Raw genomic sequence first — 9,159 nt, 5'->3', positions numbered from 1 at the left:
TTCCTACTACTAACAACTCAAATAAGAACTTCCAATATTTTTTTCTCCCAAAATCATGTTTATTTTGGAAATCAACAAATTGGAACAAATTATGGTAATCATGTGTGTCCAAACATGAATATTAACTTTCAATAGAAACTTTTTCACCAAACCTATGTGTTTCATCTAGAAATACCGTTCATATAAAGTAATTGCCTTTCACAATGCAATGCTCACAATACTTTTCATATGATTCTCTTCTCATCACTTAATCCAACTGTGCTTTGTGGTTAATCACTTAACCGTTTGGTAAACCTATAGATTTTAAACTGGTTTGTCTACTATATATGGATTTTGAGAACTACAGAAACAAAATGTGTGTTTGTAAAGTATAAACATCTAAATTGCATGTATGATACGTGATAACCATACATAATGACTACTTGTTATTGCTAATTGATTTCACATAGTGGTAACCACAATTGGTCACCATATAAAAGGGTGTGTCAGAGAGGTGGGTATGGGCCCGGTCAAAAAGGTGGGCATGGGGCCCCGTCAAAGAGGTGGGCATCAGAGAGAGGGAGGCAGACGGCAGGGAACAGTTGTGTCTAATTATCATGTTTCAGGAGAAGACACAGATGCAAATAGTGTCGAAGTAACAAAAGTTTATTAAGAAAACAGGGGGCAGGTAAACCAAAGGTCAAGGGCAGGCAGAGGTCAGTAATCCAGATCAGAGTCCAAAAGGTACAGAACGTCAGGCAGGCTCAGGGTCAGGGCAGGCAGAAAGGTCAAAACTGGGAAAACTAGAAAACATGAACTTGAGAAAGACAGGAGCAATTTTGTGCAGATGAGGGATATACATTTTAAAATAAAGTTTACATCTAATCAATTTTTTTATTGTCCTATCATGATGGAACGATCCCCAACCCTATATCCTAGACACCCACCTGAACGACCCATACACCAAAGAGAAGTCCCCATCTGTTTTATGGCCCTGCTGTGAGTACCCCCACCCAGGTAGTGGCAGTGCTGGCAACACTGGCTGCAGTAACCCATGGGGAGGGGGTCACACTCGGACAATCAGAGCATATTATTGTGGCCCTGGTGGCACAAAATAATCAAAGGTCTGACTGCACGGAGATGCTTGGGAAAATGGTTACAACGGGGGACCAGAGTGTTTGTGTCTAAGGGGAAGAGGGTGGATCTGATCTCCATAACCTAGGACTTTACATAGATTAATCAAATCTCATGTTTTAATTTTTGCTCAATCTTGCATGCTTTCTCAAACAGCTGTAACTGTATATGTATTCGTAAATCAGGTCCTTTCTTGAGTTGGGCTCTGGGATATAATAACCGTTGAGCATCTGATCTTATGGTTGATTGTGGAGGAAAGGGGTTGAGTGTGTTAGAGTATGTGCGTGTGTGTGTGTGTTTATCCCACATCTGTTGCAAGGGGGTAAGGATGTTAGGGAGAATATAGGATGAACCACAATAATTGTTTGCTAAAATAATAATTGCTTGACAAATATGTAATGTAATACAATGGCAATCCGGGTTATAGGTAACAACCCTACGCATGAACTGCCAACATTATTACGCATATTAATTGATAATGATGGAAATTAAGATATGCAAGATATTTGAATAGATATATATTTTTAAATAGCTATATATATATATTGAGGTGAGAGCATTGGAAATGCTTTTGGCGGTTGACCTGCTTCTGTTTTGTGGGTGGCACTGTGTGCTGTTTTCGATGGATGGGTCCTGGCCTCTCGGGGGCCTAGGGATCGGGGGGACGGGAGTGGTATGCAGATCACTGGGATGACGGCCCAACTTGGGATGGGGAGGGGCTTTAGCGGGGGGGGAATAGTGGAGAACAATTGGAGGGTTACTTAGTAGCAATGCAAATATCATGGTACAGCTATATGGACACTCAATCACTTTGGTATATTTAATTGGTAAATTTACAAACATATATAATGATAAATAGATTTGAAACTTGTATCTCATTATGGTATGTGGTGAAATAAGTATAGCCAGTTATAATTGTAATGGCTTAGCAGATAATAACAAAATAATAACAATATTTACATGGCTCAAAGAGAAGGAATATAATATCTATTGTTTACAGGAAACTCATTCAACAATTCTAGATGAAGTTCCATGGAAAAAGGAATGGGGGGGGCGAAATATACTTCTCCCATGGGAAAAGAAACTCAAAAGGGGTGATGATATTAACAGTAATTTCGATCTGAATGTGCAAATTGTCCAAACAGATCCGCAAGGTAAATGGATTATTTTAAATATGTTATTGGACCATAAACAGATATGGCTCATTAACCTTTACGGACCAAATAATGATGATCCACACTTATTTGACTATATATAATACATTATCAACCTGCAAGCAATACAATACCCTATTATTATGGTGGGAGATTATAATACTGTTTTAAATAGCTCAATGGACCGTAAAGGAAATCACACTACAAACTATCACCCTCATGCTCTTTAGGAAATCGTGAATGTCATGGATACATTAGAACTAGTAGATATATGGAGGCTTAAATATCCTGATCTAGTGAGATATACATGGCGGAGACTCAATCAAGGTAGTCGTCTTGACTTCATTCTTACAGTGGGGAAAAAAAGTATTTAGTCAGCCACCAATTGTGCAAGTTCTCCCACTTAAAAAGATGAGAGAGGCCTGTAATTTTCATCATAAGTACATGTCAACTATGACAGACAAATTGAGATTTTTCTTCTCCAGAAAATCACATTGTAGGATTTTTAATGAATTTATTTGCAAATTATGGTGGAAAATAAATATTTGGTCACCTACAAACAAGCAAGATTTCTGGCTCTCACATACCTGTAACTTCTTCTTTAAGAGGCTCCTCTGTCCTCCACTCGTTACCTGTATTAATGGCACCTGTTTGAACTTGTTATCAGTATAAAAGACACCTGTCCACAACCTCAAACAGTCACACTCCAAACTCCACTATGGCCAAGACCAAAGAGGAGCCACTCCTTAGTTGCCCTGGCTGTGTGTTTTGGGTCGTTGTCTTGCTGGAAGACCCAGCCACGACCCATCTTCAATGCTCTTACTGAGGGAAGGAGGTTGTTGGCCAAGATCTCGCGATACATGCCCCCTCCATCCTCCCCTCAATACGGTGCAGTTGTCCTGTCCCCTTTGCAGAAAAGCATCCCCAAAGAATGATGTTTCCACCTTCATGCTTCACGGTTGGGATGGTGTTCTTGGGGTTGTACTCATCCTTCTTCTTCCTCCAAACACGGCGAGTGGAGTTTAGACCAAAAAGCTCTATTTTTGTCTCATCAGACCACATGACCTTCTCCCATTCCTCCTCTGGATCATCCAGATGGTCATTGGCAAACTTCAGATGGGCTTGGACATGCGCTGGCTTGAGCAGGGGGACCTTGCGTGTGCTGCAGGATTTTAATCCATGACGGCGTAGTGTGTTACTAATGGTTTTCTTTGAGACTGTGGTCCCAGCTCTCTTCATGTCATTGACCAGGTCCTGCCGTGTAGTTCTGGGCTGATCCCTCACCTTCCTCATGATCATTGATGCCCCACGAGGTGAGATCTTGCATGTAGCCCCAGACCGAGGGTGATTGACCGTCATCTTGAACTTCTTCCATTTTCTAATAATTGCGCCAACAGTTGTTGCCTTCTCACCAAGCTGCTTGCCTATTGTCCTGTAGCCCATCCCAGTCTTGTGCAGGTCTACAATTTTATCCCTGATGTCCTTACACAGCTCTCTGGTCTAGGCCATTGTGGAGAGGTTGGAGTCTGTTTGATTGAGTGTGTGGACAGGTGTCTTTTATACAGGTAACGAGTTCAAACAGGTGCAGTTAATACAGGTAATGAGTGGAGAACAGGAGGGCTTCTTAAAGAAAAACTAACAGGTCTGTGAGAGCCAGAATTCTTACTGGTTGGTAACTCCACTCGCCGTGTTTGGAGGAAGAAGAAGGATGAGTACAACCCCAAGAACACCATCCCAACCGTGAAGCATGGAGGTGGAAACATCATTCTTTGGGGTTGCTTTTTTGCAAAGGGGACAGGACGACTGCACCGTATTGAGGGGAGGATGGATGGGGCCATGTATCGCGAGATCTTGGCCTTCCCTCAGTAAGAGCATTGAAGATGGGTTGACAACGACCCGAAACACACAGCAAGGGCAACTAAGGAGTGGCTCCGTAAGAAGCATCTCAAGGTCCTGGAGTGGCCTAGCCAGTCTCCAGACCTGAACCCAATAGAAAATCTTTGGAGGGAGCTGAAAGTCCGTATTGCCCAGCGACAGTGTCACGGTTTCGGCCGAGGCTGCTCCTCCTCCTTGTTCGGGCAGGCTTCGGCGGTCGTCGTCTCCGGAGTACTAGCTGCCACCGTTCTTTGTTTTCCATGTTTGATTGGTTTGGTCTGTTTAGTACACCTGTTCATGTTTAGTGTTGATTATGTGTCCTATAAGTTCTTGTGGTTTCTGACTTGTGTTGTGTGTAATTGTTTTCCTGTCGCTTGGTGCAGTGCTGTTTGCTAGACTCTCTTTGTTTTACCATCGCACTATTGTTCGTGCGCAGTTCGGTTTGGGAGTACTTTATGCACTGTGGCGTATGTTTCGCCTCCGGGTTGTTTGACCCGTGTTTTCATTTTGGATTATCTAGTAAAGTCTGGATTTACTGAGCTCCTGTGTCCTGCTATTGATTCACACCACATCTGCATCAGAGTTCGTGACAGACAGCCCCGAAACCTGAAGGATCTGGAGAAGGTCTGTATGGAGGAGTGAGCCAAAATCCCTGCTGCAGTGTGTGCAAACCTTGTCAAGACCTACAGGAAACGTATGATCTCTGTAATTGCAAACAAAGGTTTCTGTACAAAATATTAAGTTCTGCTTTTCTGATGTATCAAATACTTATGTCATGCAATAAAATACAATGTGATATTCTGGATTTTTGTTTTAGATTCCGTCTCTCACAGTTGAAGTGTACCTATGATAAAAATTACAGACCTCTACATGCTTTGTAAGTAGGAAAACCTGCAAAATCGGCAGTGTATAAAATACTTGTTCTCCCCACTGTATCTATTTATTATGGCCATCGAAATGTTAGCTATTAAAATCAGATCCAACAATAATATCAAGGGATTAGAAATCCAGGGCTTAAAGACAAAGGTGTCATTGTACGCTGATGATTCATGTTTTCTTTTAAATCCACAACTTGAATCCCTCCACAGCCTCATGGATCTAGATACATTTTCTAACCTCTCTGGATTACAACCAAATTATAATAAATGTACTATATTACGTATTGGATCACTAAAAAATACAATTTTACATTACCACGTAGTTTACCAATAAAATGGTCTGATGGTGATGTGGATATACTCGGAATACATATCCCAAATGAAATAAATGATCTCACTCCAATACATTTTAATAGAAAGTTAGCAAAAATAGATGAGATCTTACTACCATGGAAAGGTAAATACCTGTCAATTTGTGGAAAACTCCCCCTGATTAACTCTTTAGTAATATCCCAGTTTACCTAATTGCTTATGATCTTCCCTACGCCTAGCGAACAGTTTTTTGAATTATATGAGAATTCTATTTGGAACGGCAAGCCAGACAAAATTAAACAGGCCTATTTACAGTATGTAATGAATATGAATTCGGAGGACAGAAATGATTAAATATTAAAGCATTAGACCTATCACTAAAAGCTTTAGTCATACAAAAGTTATACTTAAATCCGAACTGGTTCTCTAGCAAATCAGTAAGATTGTCTCACCCAATGTTCAAGAATGGCATTTTTCCCTTTATTCAGATTACAACCTCTCACTTTCAGGTATTTGAAAAGGAAATCATCTCCCAAATATCACTATTTCTAAAACAAGCCATAGAAACTTGGTTGCAATTTCAATGTAATCCTCCAGAAACGACAGAACAAATAATGCAACAAATATTGTGGTTAAACTAAAATATACTAATTGATAAAAAAACATTATTATTTGAAAAAGGTTTAAAAAAGGTATAATCTTCGTAAATTATATCATAGGTAGGACTGGTGGAGTTATGTCGCACATGCAGCTAAATGTTTGCTCTACCCAAAATTACAACAAAATAATTGCCGCATTACTGCAAAAATGGAAGAGGAAAGTGGAAGGGGGAAAAAGTAAGGAACTTGTCTGTCGGCCCTGCATTAAAGAACATAATTGGTTAAAGAAAATTGTGATAAATAAAAAAGTATACCCATTTCATTTAAGGACCAAAGGATTGACAGCCATCCCATATAGATTGCAAAATAGTTGGGAAGAGATTTTTGACATACCGATTCCATGGCATAGTGTTTATGAACTGATATGCAAAACGACGCCGGATTCAAAACTTATAATTTTTCAATTGATATTATTATACAAAATTCTTGCTACCAATAGAATGTTATTTATATGGGGGATACAATCTTCCCAGGTCTGCAGATTTTGCTGCGAAGAGACAGAATCATTAGATCATTTGTTTTGGTACTGTCTATTTGTAGCTTGTTTTTGGACACAGTCCAGGAATGGCTAAAGGATTGCAATATTTACCTGGAGCTAACCCTGCAGATAGCACTACTGGGTGATCTGAAAAGTCATAGTCAATCGATCAATAATATAATAATACCTTTAGCCCAAAAAAATATTTTCAATTTACAATCTGTAGAAACAATGAGAATAGAAGGGTTCAGAACTTTTGTAAAACATCACAGTACAGTTAAAAAATATATGGCAAATAGAAGTAAATAGTGTTAAGAGATAGATGGGAGGTGTTGAATGGAGTTGAAGGATGGGACTAATAACAACTAACAACAACTAATAACAACAAGATAACTAATGTAAAGCGTGTGTACATAATAAGTATATAGGTTATAGGTGAGAAGTTTTGTGAAAGAGCACAGTTAGAAAGATATAGCATATAGAAGCAAACCAGATGGACATCATGAAAATGATCGGAGAAGGTTGAGGGTAGAGGAAGTTCAGGAGTAAAAACAAACCAAATATAATTATTGTAGAATTGACTGTGTCCATAAAATGTATATAGTATGTATACGCTGGAAGTAGAGGCCTAAGCATTGTTGTTCACTAGTTACTCCAATTAGGGAAGGGGTGGTGGGGTTGAAAAGTAATAAAGGGAAATATATATATTTTAAGGATGTATATATATATATATATATGAGAAGAAAAACATATGGGGGACTGGAAGAGATGCAGACAATTACATTGATGGAAGTTACAATCTATCTGCAATATTAAAGCTGATCTACCCCTAAAAAAATAAAAAATAAAAAATTTTTTAGCACTGTATTCATTCAAATGCATTGCATTATTACTCTACCCACATGTACATATTACCTCAACTACCTCAACTAGCCGGTGCCCCCGCACATTGACTCTGCAACGGTACCACCCTGTATATATAGCCTCCCTACTGTTATTTTATTTTACTTCTGCTCTTTTTTTTCTCAACACTTTTTTTTAGTAGTTGTTTTATTTTAACTTTTTTTTGTTAAAAATAAATGCACTGTTGGTTAAGGGCTGTAAGTAAGCATTTCACTGTAATGTCTGCACCTGTTGTATTCGGCGCATGTGACCAATACAATTTGATTTGATTTGATTAGATTTTGATTATTCACAGAAGAGGACCAAACCGGGAATGTGGGGTATGGGAACCCCTACATGGAGAATGGCTTTAACAACCATCAGGATTTGGATGATCAGGGGGGTCAGGAGAAGGGATAGTCGTTGCTCAATGTACTTGCAGAAGCTTTGAGGGTCAGCCATGTTGTCCCTCAAGAGAGACTTGAAGCTAATTTGGAGGGGCCACAGGAAGAGATTATGTGCCATGAGGCTCAGAAGAAGGACGATACACACCCAGAAGTCTTGCTCCAGAGGTACTTTCATCTTATTGAAGCGTCTGTGGACAAACACTTCCCCAAACTGCCAGCAGGGAACACTGTGAATCAGCTGGATTGCTACCTGATAGAGGTGCAAAGACCTGTGCTAGTGGAGCTTCTGAGGTTGGCACCCCAGCTCAAAGAGGCTCAGTTGCTGAAGCATTTGATTGCTTGCTATCATCAGCGTATGTTTGACTGTCTACATCAGATCCTACAGCATGTCAACACAAAAAAAGAGGCCTTCACAGTTCTTGACTGGGTACTACACACATACTTGAGGTACCCTGTCCCACCCGCACTCCCTCTATATCGCTTATTCACTCTCACTGTGATGGTATAGTACTGATTCTGATACTAAATCAGTAATTGGTGAGTGAAACAGCATAACATCTGGGTTGTTTTTCTAGTCAGGAGCTGCTAGGACACCCTGACCTCTGGGATGAGGCTCTACATGCAGTTGACCTTCTCCTTCTGACAGAAACTCCTGGCCACTGTGCAGGAGGACATCTCTACATCACTAAGGAGGATCCTTCAGAATGAGGAGTCAGGTAGAAAGGTATGTGTCTCTGGAGACGAGGCCTTTATCCAACTGCATCTGGATGTCATTCAGTGCATCAATGCTGTGCTCCAGAAAGCAAAGCTGATGAGCCAAACTATGACGCTCAAGGTCCAAATAGTCTGTTGGCAAGAGCTACAGGACTTTGTGGAAAGTTATGTCAATGTTGAAAAGAAGCACCTTCAGAAACAAGCAAGAATGGGCACGTCAGGTACAATGCACTTCTTCAAGACTTTCAACACCTGCAATGAACTCAAGCTGTATATTTCAAGAATTGCCATAGATGACAAGTTTTGACTGTGTTAAACCCATTTCAACACTTAAGGGGTTGGAAGCTCTTTCTTTGAAGCTTCTCCTGGAAAAACCAATTAAACTTGCACAGATTTCCTTGAAGAAGTATTTCAAAAGAGAGGATGAACAAATGGAAAATCTAATGAAAGAGATTGAAAAACATTTCCATTACCTTCCCAAAGACCAGGACACGCAAAAGACTGTGATTGATGAAGCCTATCAGCGCATCACCTTTCTGTACCTCCAACACCTGGTGCAGAGTAACCATGGGAAGCTGGTGAAGAGATGGGATTATGTGGGCAAAAGAGTGATGCATGATGCCGAGCTCCTTCACTCCATCTTCTCAGGCCTGAATCCTGATGTTAAACAGTGGAACATCATACTGA

This window comes from Coregonus lavaretus (genome assembly GCF_964263955.1).
Source record: "Coregonus lavaretus genome assembly, chromosome: 38".
Lineage (NCBI taxonomy): Eukaryota > Metazoa > Chordata > Actinopteri > Salmoniformes > Salmonidae > Coregonus > Coregonus lavaretus.
This window is presented reverse-complemented; position numbering follows the sequence as displayed.